The following is a 17,154-nucleotide window of genomic DNA, read 5'->3' on the forward strand; positions in this document are numbered from 1 at the left end:
ATTTGCAGGGGACTTGAATGAATGGCAGTAGAAGTACCAGAACATACCATGGAAACAGTGTCATAGCACGGCCTGTGAGGAAGTTGGTGAAGCAAAGTGACAAAATGAGGGTGGTGGGAACTCTGGCTGTCAGCTTCAGACTGGCCTGTAGTAGGACTGCTCTGACTGCAGAGAATAGTTTTTTAAAGTGAAATGTTTCGGACCTTGTTGAATATTTTAGCTGCCAGGTACTATACCTGAATGGAATCGTCTGTATGACAGGTGCAATACAAGAAGAGTTTATGGTTTCTGAAGAGGAAGGGCCTCTTACTTTGGGGATATTTGGAGAATAGGTTTTAAGTCAGTGCTCTCAGAAACTGGACAATCTATCATTTAGTAAAAACCAACTGAAGTTAATATGACCTCCATGGATTAAGGAGGATAACACTAGAGTTGTTTTATACATTGGTTGAGGACCCAAAAAAAGACAATAAGTGTGAGATATAAGTCTTCTTGTACCCAACTAGACAAATAGATAAATAAAGATGCAGCTGTATAGATGATAGATAGATAATGATGATAGATAGATGATAGATGATAGATCACATGTGTCAAACACAAGGCCCGCGGGCCAAATCCGTCCCGCCAGGCCTTGCAATGTGGCCCGCACCGCGCTGTCATCACTGCACTCCGCTGCGTTTCCATCACAATGACAGTTTATGACTGGTCAGTAAACCATTAGGCCCGCGATTTAGGCTGGATTTTAGATTTTGGCCCCTTCTCTGATTGAGTTCGACACCCCTATGATAGATAGATAGATAGATAGATAGATAGATAGATAGATAGATAGATAGATGATAGATAGATGATAGATGATAGATAGATAGATAGATAGATAGATAGATAGATAGATAGATAGACAGAATACCAGGGCCTCTTTGTACCTGTTTACATTTATAGAGTTTACCTATGTTCTTTAACTTTTACATAATGATCATGAATCATTTTATAACTAAGTAATAATAAAAGCTTAAAAATACAACAAGTACATTTCATAAGACTACTACATTGAGAAGGATTTTTTGAGAAGTATTACTTAATAATGAGGTACAATATAATACCCTTGATACTATCACTCCCAAGTTGAATAGCAAAAATGTGGGAATTAATGACAAATTCATGGAATATCTGATATTCATTTGTGCTAATATCAGAGTAATATTTTCAAGGGAAGGAAAACCATAAAGCATATTGTGAAATGATCTATAAATCTCTAATTGTGATGTCTGATCCTTAGTTGACAGTCGATAAGCATTAAAGCATTGATGTCTTTTCATCTATTAAAATCTCAGGATTAGGAAGTCTTGTACAGTCTAGAAAATGAAATTGATAACTCTCATGGATAAAAATAGTCTTCATTTTAAAAATGCTTAAGACTGATAAAAAAAGATCCTAAAACTTTTTTGAACTTTACCCTAGATTAGATGTATAAAAATAAATGGAGGGAATTAATTTGATGTAAAATAAACAGTGGTGGTGTTGTGAATGAAAACCGAATTTGCCTCATTGGTTGTCCAGAAGAATCATTGTGTTCATACCATGTGTACACAAGAAAAGTTTTCCAACTTTTTGTTTTTTGGCATAAGAATTGCTTTTGGGTTCTATATCTTTGTTTATAAAGCCAACATAGTTTGACTTTCATATAACAACACCTAATAAATATTTATAGTTTGCAGGATGACTGAAAGGAAAATTAAGCAACAGGGGATAATAAGCAGGTAGAAAGGGCTCTCTACACAAAGTCAGAATCACATCAAGAGGACTTGATTTTGGATATTTTCCTCCAAAATGGGAGAGGGAAAAACGTGCTTAATGCTTTGAAGAATCATTTTTACTACATGAGAACAGCTGTCAGCAAACCTATGCTGCTCATGGGTCACCTTCCCTCGCATTATGTGGCCCTTCCCCTCCTTTCTGGGTCTCTTCTTGCTGCTCCCACTCTGGCTTCAATCCTGTGTCCTGGGCAGTATAACCGAAACAACAACTGATGTGCTATACCCTGTGTGCTCAGATGAAGTGCTCTCCCTCAGCCTCACTTTCTCCCTCATCCCTGTCCACAGAGCCAAGCGGATTGTCTTGAACACCCACCAGTCTTTGCTACACTCAATTGAATGTCTGTGTCTCCTAAAAGTATTTGCATTTTATCAGAGTACTTAAAACTCAAAATAATACATCACTGAAGTAAAAATTCTGTGTTTAGGAGAGATATTTGTCAATATGTTCTTCTCAATACCTTTCAAATGGTTTTCATGCAATTTTGCTACTTCTGCTTATTTGTATTTGTCTTTGAACTTTAAGCCTCATTGCCCATTTGAAACTATTTATTCCAATCAGTTGTACCCGGCCTGCTTCTGTCAACCTGTACTCCTGGTATTCATTACATCACAATCCCTGGCAGTATTCAGACTGCTCTGAAGGCAGGGATAAGTACATGCTCTAAAACATCTCCCATGGGGAAACCCAACCTGTCAGACGGGAGAAATGCAGCTTGCTAGAGAACAAGCCAATTACACTCAGCAGGACACATGCACTTCACAATAAATCAATCTTCATAAATTGGCCCCATTTGAAATCTTTTTTTCACCAAGGATGAAGAAAAGTTACAAGATTTCTCTTAAATGAATGACTAGAAGACAGGGAATGGATAGAAATTTTGGGTTATCTTTGAAGAATTATAACATCAGTTTAATATTTTATTGCATATTCATAATCCACAAAATGTTTTCATTTTCCCCACATGCTTTTTAAAACTAGCATGTTTATATTTAATACCAGATCTTTTCTTTGTCCCTTTAATAATGTTGGTTCATGCACCATCACTCTTTCAGTTGTCAGTGGTAAAATAAATGCATACATACATACATACATAATTCAATCTAGCTTAAGCAGAAGGCAAATGTGTGGACAGTATAAAATTTCTGGAGTAGCTCAGGTGTGACTTGATATAGAGGCTCAAATGACATCATCCACAATGCCTTGTTTTTTTTGTTGTTTTTCTTTCTTTTTCTTTTCATCCTCTGTGCTCAGAAAGCTTCTCTCTTTGTGGTTAAGGGAAGCGTGGTTACAACAGATGAAAACTATTTTCTCAGGTATAAGGTCAGCAAAAGACATTTTTCCCCATAGCTCCTGTAATTCACTCCGTTGGAACTAACTGGAGTCTTTGGCTCATCCTTAAACCAATCTATCCCTACTTGGGTACTAATAGATTCAGAAAGATACAGACAGAGAGAGCAAGAGTGAGAGCGAGAAGGAAACTAATTTATTTTCCTGAAGGCAGTTACTTTGTTAGTATCTGCTTTCAGATACTAACACCCCACCCTAATTTATTTCTAAAGTTTGGTACAGTGCTAGATCCGTAGTGCATACAAATTGAAATGATGTTAACTTAGTACCTGGTTCAGTTCCCACAATTTTAATTTTTCTCTTTATTGTCTTTAGTTATTATACGAGAAATCCAATGCAGGAAATTTGTGCACTGGGGGGTGGAAAGGGAGGGAGGGGTGTCCCTCAGCCTGGCCTGCACCTTTTCACAGTCTGGGACCCCTCAGGGGATGTAGCAGTGTACCAAATGGCAGGTGGCCAGGAAGGAGTCCGAATCGGGGCCTGGTGCTGCTTGCGCTCATCCTGGACCCTTGTGCCTGCTGCTGTGGAGGTGGGAGAGGCTCCTCCTGTGGCAGCTGTGCTGATCACCGGGGGCAGCTCCTGTAATGAGCATTTGCTACCTGGTGGTCTGTGCACATCATAGTGACCAGTCATTCCAGTTGTCCCGCTGTAACGGTTGCTTAGGCTTTCATTATATAGGCTAGAGGCCCTGCAGGAGGGGGCTGGAACTGGCTCTCTGATATCCCCTGAGGGGTCCCAGATTGTGATAAGGCACAGGCCAGGCTGAGAGACCCCACCGGTGCACGAGGGAGGCCAGGCAGGGAGGCCAGGGAGGGATGTGGAAGGTCAGCCAGCCAGAGAGGGACCATGGGAGGGCTCCAGGGCATATCCAGCCCATCTCCTTCAATCCTGATTGGCTGGACCGCAGCAGCAAGCTAACCTACCAGCCAGAGCATCTGCCACCTGGTGATCAGGGCACATCAAAGCAAGTGGTTGAGTGGCCTTAATATATCATTAGCATATTATGCTTTGATTGGTTGAACAGCCAACCAGTCGACCAGACACTTAGCATTTTAAGCTTTTATTATATAGGATTTTAATCCTGCCAAGACAATTTTAAAGTCCCTTTAACTTTTACTTATTTAACCCTACTTTCACTTAACATTTTTTTCTTTGTATGTTATTCTATTTCTCTGCACCATAACTTCTTCTTTTCTCATAGGTTTGTGCTTCTCTTAAAGTGGCTACATCTGTTAGTAGCATATGGAATATCATAAGGAGTTTTCTAACTTGTCATGAAATTAAAAGGGTAAAGGAGAGGGACAATTGAGCAAGAGAAAAGTACATGGAAGGTTTCTGATGGCTCTGTATATCCCATGTGTGTTATCACCTTTAATCCTAAGAGACAGAATAACCATTTCCATTTTACAGATGAGAAAACTGAGGCATAGAATGGTAAGTTGCTGGACCATGTATGAAAAGTAGGGAGTAGATGGGCCATTCCAGATAATAATTAATATTGGTAAGTTGCTTGTTTCTGGTTTGATTTGGAGTTGAAGGGATAATATGCTCTGTCTTTCCTTGTTGTGCATTAGTGGTATTTTGAATATTGGCTTTTTTAATAAGGCGAAATGCATTCAAACCTGTATTTGCAAAGCTGATTTTGGAGACAGGTATTTGAGTATCAATACTAATTAACACTCCTTCCCTGAAAGAGTGCATGTTTCCTGACTGAAATTCATATTTTGCAGAGATTTCATCTAGGAAACTTCATATCCATAGTGCGATGTTTCTCCTGATCCTACTAGCTATTCTCTGAGATGCTGTATGGGGGAGCATAAAAAAAAGTATAATCACTGCCATTAGGAGTAAGCGATAGTGCAGCTTTCTGTGGGAGTAGACCCTGGCTCTCTGAGCGGGAGAGTATACATTAGAAGCATGCTATGTGTTCTTGGGTTCCCTCAACTGGGGTGCCACTATATTCCATAAAGTAAAACAGGAGGGAAAACCATTGCCCACTCTTATTTCGCTTAGCATAATGCTGTCTATCCATACTGTTGCACCTAGTTCCTGCTAACTTATATTTGGTAGAAATGCCTCTCATATTTCACTAATATGTTACATGATAGTCTTAATATTTAAGACTTATGAGTTTACACCTTTTTTTCTGGATCTCATATATAATTTTATTGAAATTTATAAGGCTATTAGCCAGAAACCATTTAAATCAGACAACTCATTCATTAGATTCATTGATTTTTTTCCCACTTTAATTATCAAATGGCAATCTTCTATATTTCCCTCAAAGGTATAGAGATTGGAAGTTACAGTGTTCAGGAAATCTGAAGTCAGAATATTAGGCACTGAAATCATAGTATTGTTTCACCTTACACTGTTGCCTCCAAATAATCACTTACTTTTTTCCTCCCTCTTTTTAAAAATGGGAATAATAAAATCTATCTTATAAATTATATCTATTAAATTTTACACACACACACATATATATACATATATATGAGATTATATACATGGAAAATATAGTTAATAGGTAATAGATTATAGACCAGATAATATTATAGTTAATATATAGTAAATTAAAGGTATAGAAAAGATGCTATCTATGAATATGATGAATAATATTTAGAAAAATAATTTGAAGTAACAATATTGTAGAAATGTAAGATTTTTTATTCTTTTAAAGTATTAAATTTGTCTCCTTTTTCCCTCATTGACCCCTCTTCAGCTGCTACCACTACCCAACATGTGCCCTCACCCCCCACTTTCTGTGTTCATTGGTTATGCTTATATGCATGTGTATAAGCCCTTTGGTTGATCTCTTACCCCCACCACACACACTCTCTGGCCTTACCTCTGAGATTTGGTGGTCTCTTTGATGCTTCTCTGTCTCTGGATCTATTTTTGTTCATTATATTCCAAAAATGAATGAGATCATGTGATACTTATCTTTCTATGACTGGCTTATTTCGCTTAGCATAATGCTGTCTATCCATACTGTTGCAAATGGTTAAGAGTTCCTTCTTTTTTCTTTTTATAGCAACATAGTATTCTATGGTGTAGTATTTCACAGATTTATTTAATCCACTCACCTGTTAATGGGCAGATAGGCTGTTTCTAAATCTTAGCTGTTTTAAATTGTGCTGCTATGAATATAGGAGTGCATATATCTTTTCTGAGTGGTGTTTCAGTTTTCTTGGGATATAGTCATAGAAGTGGGATTACTGGGTTAAATGAGAGTTCCATTTTTAATTTTTTTGAGGAAACTTCATACTGTTTTCCACAGAGGCATTCCACTCTGCATTCCCACCAACAGTGTACGAGGATTTCCTTTTCTCCACTTCCTCACCAGCACTTGTTATTTGTTGATTTGTTGATGATAGCAATTCTGACAGGTGTGAGGTGGTACCTCATTGTTGCTTTGATTTCCATCTCTCAGATTAGTGACTGTGAGCATATTTTCATGTCTCTTGGCCTTCTGTATGTTCTCTTTCAAAAAGTATCTATTTAGGTCCTTTGAACATTTTTTTAAACATTTAAAAAATATATATATTTTATTGATTTTTTACAGAGAAGAAGAAAGAGGGATAGAGAGTTAGAAACATCGATGAGAGAGAGTCATTGATCAGCCGTTATCTTGTCTCCTGCATACCCCCCATTGGGGATGTGCCCGCAACCAAGGTACATGCCCTTGACCGGAATCAAACCCAGAACCTTTCACTCCACAGGCTGACTCTCTATCCACTGAGCCAAACCGGTTTCGGCCTTTTGAGCAAAATCAAAAAATTTGGAACAGCAAAAATTGGGATATAAATAAAAAACTCCCATTTGAAAGAAAAGGAAGCATCAATAGAAAAGGACAAATGAATTGGAGGTAAGTAATTTGGAAAAGAAATGCTTTTGAAGATGCTGAAAAGGATGGAAGACAAATTCAACATGTATAAAAATCAAGAGGAAATGAAAAAACAAGAGGAAATGAAGAATGACATCCTATATAATAGAATTAGAAGAGAGAAAAGAGAGCAAAGATGATATCTAGAAAAGAAAATAAGATAAGAGAGAAAAGAAAATGAAGGAAAAGAAAGAAGAAAATATATAGGGAGAAAAACAAACAAACGGATAAACCAAAAAATAGGATAGTTTGAGTAGGGAGGGGAGAAGAAATGAGATATATGAGTAATCCAACAGAGACTTTATTCAGCTCAGGGTATAGTCTGGCTGTGGCGGTGTTAGCTGCCTTGAGGTTTCTGGGAGGGACTGGCTCTTCAGGAACAAAATGGCTGCTTGGGTTTGGTGGGTCAGGAATGTCCCAATGCCAGACTTCTAGTCAACTCTCCCTGCCTTGTTCTCCCCCACAACCTCTCCCCAGACTCCACAAGTCTGCACTTCCACCTGAACACTCATGGGAGAGTGTTTGTATTTGAAAGGTCCTATGAACTGAGTTTAGTGGGGGGGGTGGGGGGGGGGGGAAGCAAAGACAAAACAGAGGCAAAATAAAGGCATGACTGCCTGTTTCTCTCCCCACAGCACCACGTGGCTCGGGCAGCTCTTCAGGCTGTCTTCCTGATCTCAGCCTCTGGTAGCTGTGGACTTAGATTTAGAATCCCCTGTGGACTTGCTTTCCCAAGGGACTTGGACTTGGTGCCATGCACCTTCCTGCTGACCCTCTTGGCCAGGTGCCCTTGTGACTTTCTCCAACCCAGATCCTCAATCCTACTGTTTTCCAGGTGATCTCTGCCCTTCCTGGCTGCAAATTATCTCACCAGCTGTGTCTACTTCACCAATTCCAGATGGATGTTATTTGATTTAGTTGTTCCTTTTATCTACTCTAGGATAAGGCTTAGGACATGTCTGCCTATTGGCTACCATTTTTTCCATCCTGAGGCGTTTGTCTTTTTGCAAGTACTCTTACCAGAGATTGAACCCACAGCCTTGGCATATCAAGATGATGGTATAGCCTTGTGGTAAGCAAACCACAGCTCACTAGCCACAAGCGGCTCTTTGGCGCCTTGAGTGTGGCTCTTCCACAAAATACCAGGGCCTGGGTGAGTCCATTTTGAAGAAGTGACATTAGAAGTTTAAGTTTAAAAAATTTGACTCTCAAAAAAGAAATTTCAATCGTTGTACTGTTGATATTTGGCTCTGTTGACTAATGAGTTTGTCAACCACTGGTATAGCCAAATAAGCTACCAGCCAGGGCTGTTAACTTAAAAAAAAAAATGACACCACCAAGTTTAAGGATGTTACTTCCCTCATCTTATTTTATTGAAATTTCACATGCAGCTTAAAAAAGGAATAGTTCAAATTGTGTCACTTTGCATTTCTTTTTTTCATTTAAATAAAGTCAGGGTCTAAACTCCTTATATTTGCTTTCTATTAAGAAAAGTGTACTTTCTTAACAAAATTACAAACTAATTGGAGCACTTTTATCTCTTTTTAAGCAAATACAAACCTACACAGTAAAGTTTGGTTCATTATTTCTCTGTTATTTAATAACCTTTCCTTCAAAATTATTTTTTTCAAAATATTTTAACAGTGTCATAACCTAACACTATAATACCTAAAATATAAGTTTTAAAATACTCTCAGGACAGTTCTCTCCACTTAAGTCTCTTATCTCCCAATAATGTCATCATCAACATGCTTCATACATTTTAGCATCTGGACCAACACACCTGTCATTTCTCATGTCCAAATGCCCTTCCTCTCTTTCCTCACCTAATTGTTTCCCTCTGGTAAGTACTCATCTACTACTTAAAGCTCTCCAAGCATAAAGACATCCAATTCCAGGCACCCAATAGCGCCACTTCCACCAGCTCTCCCAAGACAGTATATTACAAATTTGCATTTTATATTTCACTCCAATATAGAAATGAAAAAAAATGGTTATAATGAGATGATTGGTTTTCAATTTCTCTCAACACATTTGTGATATTTCCTGAGTAATTTTTCCTCTCTCAATCTATACCCAAACTTGTCCTGAGTAAGGACTAAGCAGTGAAGTCAGTTCTTTGCCCCAAAGATGCTTTTAGTAAAATGGAAGAGCATACTTGTCACTGGATGGACCCATCAATATAAAGTGTCTTATGATGTCCTATGTTATCAGAGCTTTAAAATCAATATTAACTAGAGCATCCAAAAAGAGATAGATTCTGTTTTCTAGAGAACCAAGGAATAGCCATAGCCAACACACAGGACTTAAATAACACATTCTAATGCATTTCACATTTATAGATTAAAGTCACATTATGTTCAACTTCAAAAGAATAAATCACATCGAAATATGAATACCATTTACTTCTTAAAAAATGAAAAAGTGTGATTTATAATGTTATGCTTTAAATAAGTGGGCAGGATACCTATATCAATCACCTAAATAAGCAATATTATTTAAGAGCCTTTTGAAGGCAAAGAATCTGAAAACATTTTTCTATTTCAGTTTTCCTATACAATGAAAACTTTGTACAATATCTCAGCCACAATACAGCTATTTAGTCTTATGACAGGCTTTCTATGTTGATTTGATGTTTGGAGGTATATGACTCATAATAATTCTCATTTCAATGCAATATTGAATACTTCAGTAAAAAAGGAAATAGAAGACTAGCAAACTTAGGAATACATTTTACTCACTAATTTAGTTCTTTAAATGCGTCCTATTGTAGTTTTTCATAGGCTGGGTTATTCAGATTAGGAAACAGCTCACTGTGGATTATGGGACACATATTATCCAATACCTTTTTTGTCAATAAAATTTTGGTGGAACATAGTTATGCCCATTTGGGGACATCATCTATGGCTGCTCTTTTACTACAGTGGCAGAGTTGAGTAATTGGGACAGAAACATTAGCTCTCAGAGTCTAAACTAATTACTAGCATCCCTTATGAAAAAGTATTTACTGACTCCCAATTTAGAAGATCTTGGAAATGGAGCCCTAATTTTTGGTAATAATAATTGTTTAAATATTTTTTTAAAATCTCAGGAAGGCAAGAAAGAGTCATTGCTCTTTTTTTTTTTTTTTTTTTTTTTTTTTAAAGTACAGCTCATATAATCAGACCAGCCCATATAAACCAGAGAGCCATAGAACAATAAGTGGTTATTGTTCAATGCTGTTAGGTTTTTGGGTAATTTGTTACACAGCAAAAACTGATGAGTATAGTTTTTATATCCCACTTTATAGATAAATAAAATGAGGCAATGTTAAGTAAACCAAAATAATTAACAATGCACAGATAGTAAGTGGAGAAAGTAGTATTGGTACCAACTAATAAAATTCCAGAGCCTTTTCTGAGCCATTAAGATCAGGGTAAGCAGATCCATGCATGAAATGACCAGTTGTAAGGAATCCTTTCAGTTTCTTATGGTAAATGCTGGTGGAGGAGCATAGAGAGCATGCTATTACCACTTCATGTGTGAAGTTCAGTATCGCAGGAACTAGACAGTAATAGCCTTGTCTGAGTGAGAAACTGACTGATAAAAGCAATATGTTCCATCCTTGAGGTAGTAATAAAACTTCTGAAATGGTCTGTAAAGCTCAGTAACTAAGTGGGGAAAGTAGATTAACAGCAAGTAGACGCAGCAACCATCCAAGAGAGGATGGGAGCTAAATAAATCAGAAGTGGACATTTGATGCCAAGAAACATACATTTTAGAGGTTTCTAAACAGAAATTTGCCAACAAATTTCACAAATGCTTCAAGTGAAAACACACATTTTAATATACTCAGTATGAAATAAGAAGCAGGAGATAGAGAAATCACAAAAATGTCCTTAATATTTTTATGATGACCAGGACATGTTTTCTTTGTGTTTTTTGGTTTTTCTTATGTGAAATGAAGTTGTTTTTGTGTTTTTCAGGTATGTTGAGAATTCTGGGAGAAGCAGGTATGACTGTATAAAATTAGAAGCTAGATCCAGACTGTTGAAATAGAGGAAGAAAACAAATAAGACTCGCTTAACCCCCACCCATCACCACCCCATGAAAATTTCCTCAGTTTTAAAGCTAAAAAGACATCTGTGGCCTACCTCCTAAGAAGAATCAAACAATGAATCTTGCACAATGTATTTAGTTAATTTCTTTGTAAATGTAACACTTCATTATAACCTAGATATTGTTTCACATGGAGCAATGTCTGACAAAAAAATAAATAAATAACTAAGCAATTTTTTTTTCATAACAAAACAGAAAACCCACACCATAAAACTGAAGGCAAATGTCCATCAACAAAAAATAAATAAATAAAAAGTGTGATATCTTACTAGGGAATAGTGTTCAGCACTGAAAATAAAGTTTACCCTATTTATTATTAAGTGAATGTCACAAATTATATTAAGTATACAAGGCAAGAGGCAAAACGAATGTATAATTTCACTTATAAAAAAAGTTAAACACATAAAACTACATACTGTGTTGTTTAGGCATAAGATATAGCTGGTGAAACTATTAATAAACGTCATGGGTTACCCCTGGATGGGAGAAAAGGAATTGCTATTTTGGAAGGGCTTTAAAACCAGTAATAATTAGTTACTGTTTACAGGTGGATCCTGCTTTGAGGGCCACTGGGAAGTGACCTATATGTAAAATCACCATGAGTTAATTTTAAGATAGTGTCCTTTCAACAGGATTGACTAGTCAGCACATTTATTTCTACAATAAACTTTCATATAAAATGGTGTCATTCATCTTCTATGAGTAACACTGGAATTAAGGTCTCCTCCAATTTCAAAATTACCTATAAAAACAATCTTTTGCTACACAGATACTGAATTGAAGGTATGTCAGGCTATGAGTACTGGATGTCCACTTTGATTACTGCATGTCGAGCACAACATAGTAATTTAGTTTTCATTGAGACTGATCTCAAAAACGAAAGTGGTGAAATATTGAATTTAAAAGAGGAAAGAACATGAGACAGTCTGCAATCAGATTCAGCATGCCTAAAAAAGAAAACATTTCTAATAAAAGAGCTAAGTTTAGTACATCCTACTAAACATTTCCAATAAAACAACTATGTTTAGTACATCCTGCTAAACTTATGACATGGAGCTCTTTGTTGCCTTCAAAAACTACAAGATATGTATATTTGAGTAGTGGTGCTCTGAGGGTCACTGGGAGGTGACAAATAGGCACATAAATAATGAAGTTTGTGTTTGATCCCAAACTGCTAAGAACATGGAGATTTTATATCTCCTTGGCAGATTCCCTCCCTGTCTTGTTTTCACTGTGTGTCTTTTTTGGTCACTGTTGTTACTCTTTCAAAGCCATAAGGAAAAGATCTACACACACACACACACACACACACACACACACACACACACTCATACTCACCATGTAACTGGTGCACAGATCTTGTCAGGAATTGTCAGTTAAACCAGATTGCTTGACAGCTCTGATAAAAAAAAAAAAAAGCATCTTGATCTGCAATGCAATTTATTTGCAATTTGTGATTGCTCCCAGAAATAGTTTAGTGTCCTGAGAAGAGAGATCGCTCAATGAGGACAAGCTGAGGGCCAAAACACAGGGGCCAGGGTCTCAAAACTCCTTCCAACTTCGACTTTGAAATCAAAAGGTAGAGGAGAAAAATTTACTTCAGAGGGCAGAAGGGTAGTTTATGATGTTTCTCTTTTGATGGATTACCTGCTCTCTAGTCCAGCAACCGAGAGAGATCACAAGGTTACAGGGAACATAAACAGAAGGAGAACACTGGCATTTGTTGAATTCTACACTGTTTCTGCAGCTTTGACACATGACTGCTCTGCACAAGGCTGTCAATTCTCTGTGCAGCACCATGCTGGGTGGAATATGCAATTTGTATGATTATAGTTATCATTATCACATCAAGCTGAACAACATTTTTCAGCTCTGTGAATTAGAGGGAGGAGAGACTCCAGAAGGGCTTGAATTCAGATAAAGGAGTGGAAAAGGGGGAGGGCAGAGTTTTGGGAATTCCTTTTATTCCCTTGTCTTTTGGTTTCCAGTTCTTGACATCAAAGTGCATATCTGAACTATAATAGGACAGATATCTGATTCAGTGGCAAGTGGGCCAAAGAAACTGCATTTTTATAAGCACCCAGGTGATGTGTAGGATATGTTTTTCAATACTGTAAGACTGGATACATTATCGTTGGTTACTGTGGGAACTCTATCTGAAGTACGCCAGATGCTCAAGGTCAATCTGAACATGGGAATCCTAATCAGGATGTTCAAGCCATGTTGCCGTAGGCAGGTGCAAGGATACAGCACTTTCACTGTGTACACTGCTAGTGTGCCCTTCTGTAACCCAAAGATTAATGTCACTATTTGGCAAGAAGCCTCTGTTGTTTAAGTTAGTATAAAGTATGTAACTGACCAGCCAGTGTGAGACTAACAATGGCTACTTGACTATAACAAAGACTCTCTTATATGCCTACGACTCATTATGTCTTCTCTGTCTAATACCCAGTGTCCAAGGAGAGTTAGTCTCTGGCAGAGGGAGTTGGACTCAATAGTTCCTTATAAAATAAAGTTCACTGGAAACATCTCTTTTCTTTGAGAAGCCTGATGTATATTGGTTGAAACTTTTGGATTTTTGCTTTATGATAGGGTCTAATACCTTTAAGTGACAAAACTTGGCTTGGTTCTCCTGTCCCCAGAAGAGTGCTTAACATGATGTAGGCATCAATCAATAATATAAATGAATGAATGAGGATATGCATACTCTAAGTCAACATCATCACTAAACTTCAGGTGTTATTGGGCATGAACTTCTTTATATGGGATCTATTTTGGTAGACTGACAAATAACATATTTCCAAAATGTCATTATACATGTAGAAATGATGGTCAAGCCTTAACCTGAATTTCTCTATGGTCTTAGACTGTAATTTAAGAAAAGGTAGTGTCCATTTATTTAATGGTGTATCTCCTAAAAGTAAAGGAAAGCCTCTACTTCTCTCTTAAGAACATAGCTCCTATTGACAGCTACTTTGTTTTTCATTGGAATATCTTCGCCAGAACTATAGCTACATTTTAGCTTTGACATGTGCTTATGCAGATCAAAAAGATTGTGTTTGATGCATTTATAGATGTTCTTATCCTATAAGATGAATGAGTGCTGGTAAAATTGAGGTTTGAATTAAATTTTGAAAAGTAAAAGTCTCTTAATAGATAAAAATAAAAAAATCATTCCTAGTGTTTTAAATTTTGGATGTGGACAGATTCAGTTTAAGCAGTCTGTCCCTGCTATGGAACTATTCTTTCCTAAACCACTGACTCTGTCATGTCAGCCTGTCGTATTTTTTATTTGCTTTGTTTTCCCCAATAACTTTTTCAGGAGTCTTATGAGGGCACTATAGGATGTATTTGGGACACACACACACACACACACACACACACACACACGCACACACTCACACATAGTGGGGAATGCCAACAATAAAGAAAAAGTATGTTGCTTAAAAAAATCTATTGCAAAATTCTTTGAAAATACAAATAAAACAAACCTTAGAAAGCATCATAGCAACAGGTAATTTGAAAATACATAATTTCAACTTACTTTGCTGGATAAATAAATGAAGATTAATTCATTTCAAAATTTGATTTATCTTAGGTAGATGAATTCAAAGGTCAAAATTCAACTATAGTATTGGCATTATGAAAATACTAGCTATAGGTACCATGAGCTTAAAGGAACATCCAAAGGACTAAAGCATTGTCAATTTTATAAAAACTAGAAGCCTGGTGCATGAATTCGTGCACAGGTAGGGTCCAGCCCAGGGGGGGAAGGGCCTGTGGGCAGTTGGCCAGTCAGCCCTGATCCCAATTTGGGTGTGTGTGGGGGTGATTAGAGGCGAGGCAAGCTGGAGGGAGGGGCCAAGGGCGATGGGTTAGTGTTAGTGGGCTCCATAATTTGCATATTAGCCTTTTATTATATAGGATTGAAAGCTGAGGCCACAGTGACAGAAGTGATAAAATGCACATTTTACTTTTTAAAATTTTATATATGTTTTACATATATTATAATATAAAATAATATATAAAATGATATTTGATTCTTAAGAACCATTATTTTGAAGGAAAGGTTTAGATCCCCGAGTTTCCCTCAAAAGAGACATTTTAATTGCAGGATTTGAGGAGGTAAATAATATTTTATCCTATTTATAACTCTACTTGAATGAAATGTTAGGGGAAGTTCACTGATGTTTTTGTTTAATTATTATTTTTTTTGTCTCTTGATGTTTTGTTTGTCTCCTTAAAGTCTACTTCAATAAAAGTGCTAAAACTGGTAACAGTTCTAATATCAGGAGATTTCAGACTTTTCCCAGTCGAAACACACTGAAATGTGTGTTGTTTGTGAACAACTAGGCCTAATCTTATGCTAAACAAAGAGTCACTGATTCTTTGATAGTGTTTTCCTCAGGTTTATAAAATTGTTTCAATCCATGGGATAAAACATTAATTTAATTTTCCCCAGGAAATTAAAATAGCTTCTTTTTATATAGTTTATAACAGTGATTATATCCTGATGGTAAGAATTATAGCTACATTTTGTTTATATTTTCTTTTACATTTTATATACATGTGCATATATATATATATATCATACATATTTTTCTCTAAGAAATATTATTTCCCTTTTTAAAATGGCAACTAAAAAATGAACAAGTGCTATCTCATTATTAAAAATGAAAGGATAAGATGATTTTCAATAAAACTGTATTCTCTTTGGATGAATTATGCATATTCTTGGAAACTTTTATTGACATAAAGTTTATTCAGATGAATAAATAGTTATTTAGTTACTACCAAGTGACAGATACTGGTTGAGGGGCTGGGATATAACAACATACAAAGGGAAGTTACTGATATCAGAGAGCTCACATTCTAGTTGAGGATAATAGATAATAAATTATGTCATATGTCCAGTGATGACAAATAAAGCAACAAACAAAAAAGCAACTAAGAAAACATGTTGAGGGGGATGAAGAGTGACACAAAAGGGGTCTAGATTTTGCATAAGCTGGACAAGGAGTAACAAATATATCTGAAAAGATAAACATTCCAGGAGAAACATGATTGAAGTGAGTGAGTCAAACAGAATGTCTCTTGGAAGAACTTCAGAGACAAAGAATGTGAGTGGAAGCATGCTTGGTATTTTCAAGATGAAGGAGGCCAGGATAAATGGGATGGACTTTAAGGAGGAATGTAAGGCAGAATATAGAGTCAAACAGGTTAGCCAAGGGTCAGACTATGTGAAGTCTTGATGGCCATAATGCTCTGAGTGAGATAAAAGGCTGTAGGAGTTTTTGAGCAGAAATTACATGTTCTGTTTCATAATTAATAGGATCATGATGGCTGTTATGTAGACAATAGACTATATCAGACAAGTGGTGGAAGCCAAGAAGCCAGTATGGAGCCAATGAACAGTTCAGGGAGAAATGATGACTCATCCTCTGGGTCAAGTAGTTCTAATACAAGTATCAATAGTTCTTATATTAGAAGTCCTCAGCTTTTCTGAATGCTTTGTGTCTTGGTAGATTTCTTCTGTGACATAAATGAAAGTCTTCATTTGGTTTCTATCTAAAGCAACTATAAGCAAAGCTACCAGCCCTGTCTTGAAATTATGTCTAATTTATTGCCTGTGATGAAAAACAGCATTACAAATTTTGACAAAATTTAATCTTTCAATCTTATTTCCATTATTTAGTATATAATTCAAATATTGAAAAGGTATTTAAAGAGTAAGAATATTGGCATTTAAATGATTTACTTTAAAAGCTATTATACCTACTTAGGCCCAAAATTGAATTTTATTATTATTTTGTTGGGAAGAAGAGATTTTAAATTATGAATTTGGAATTGTTGAATCTTTTCCCTGCAAGTAGGCAGGGTATCTTGTATGGAAGGGTCAAGTGTGTCTAGAAAACCAATGCAAAAAGAAGGACTTACCTTCCAAGAAAATTTATATCTAATTTTGGGTTTCTGATGGAAGCATTATAAAAGAGAAATGAAAACAAAAA

Source organism: Pipistrellus kuhlii, unplaced genomic scaffold (assembly GCF_014108245.1).
Source record: "Pipistrellus kuhlii isolate mPipKuh1 unplaced genomic scaffold, mPipKuh1.p scaffold_m20_p_2, whole genome shotgun sequence".
Lineage (NCBI taxonomy): Eukaryota > Metazoa > Chordata > Mammalia > Chiroptera > Vespertilionidae > Pipistrellus > Pipistrellus kuhlii.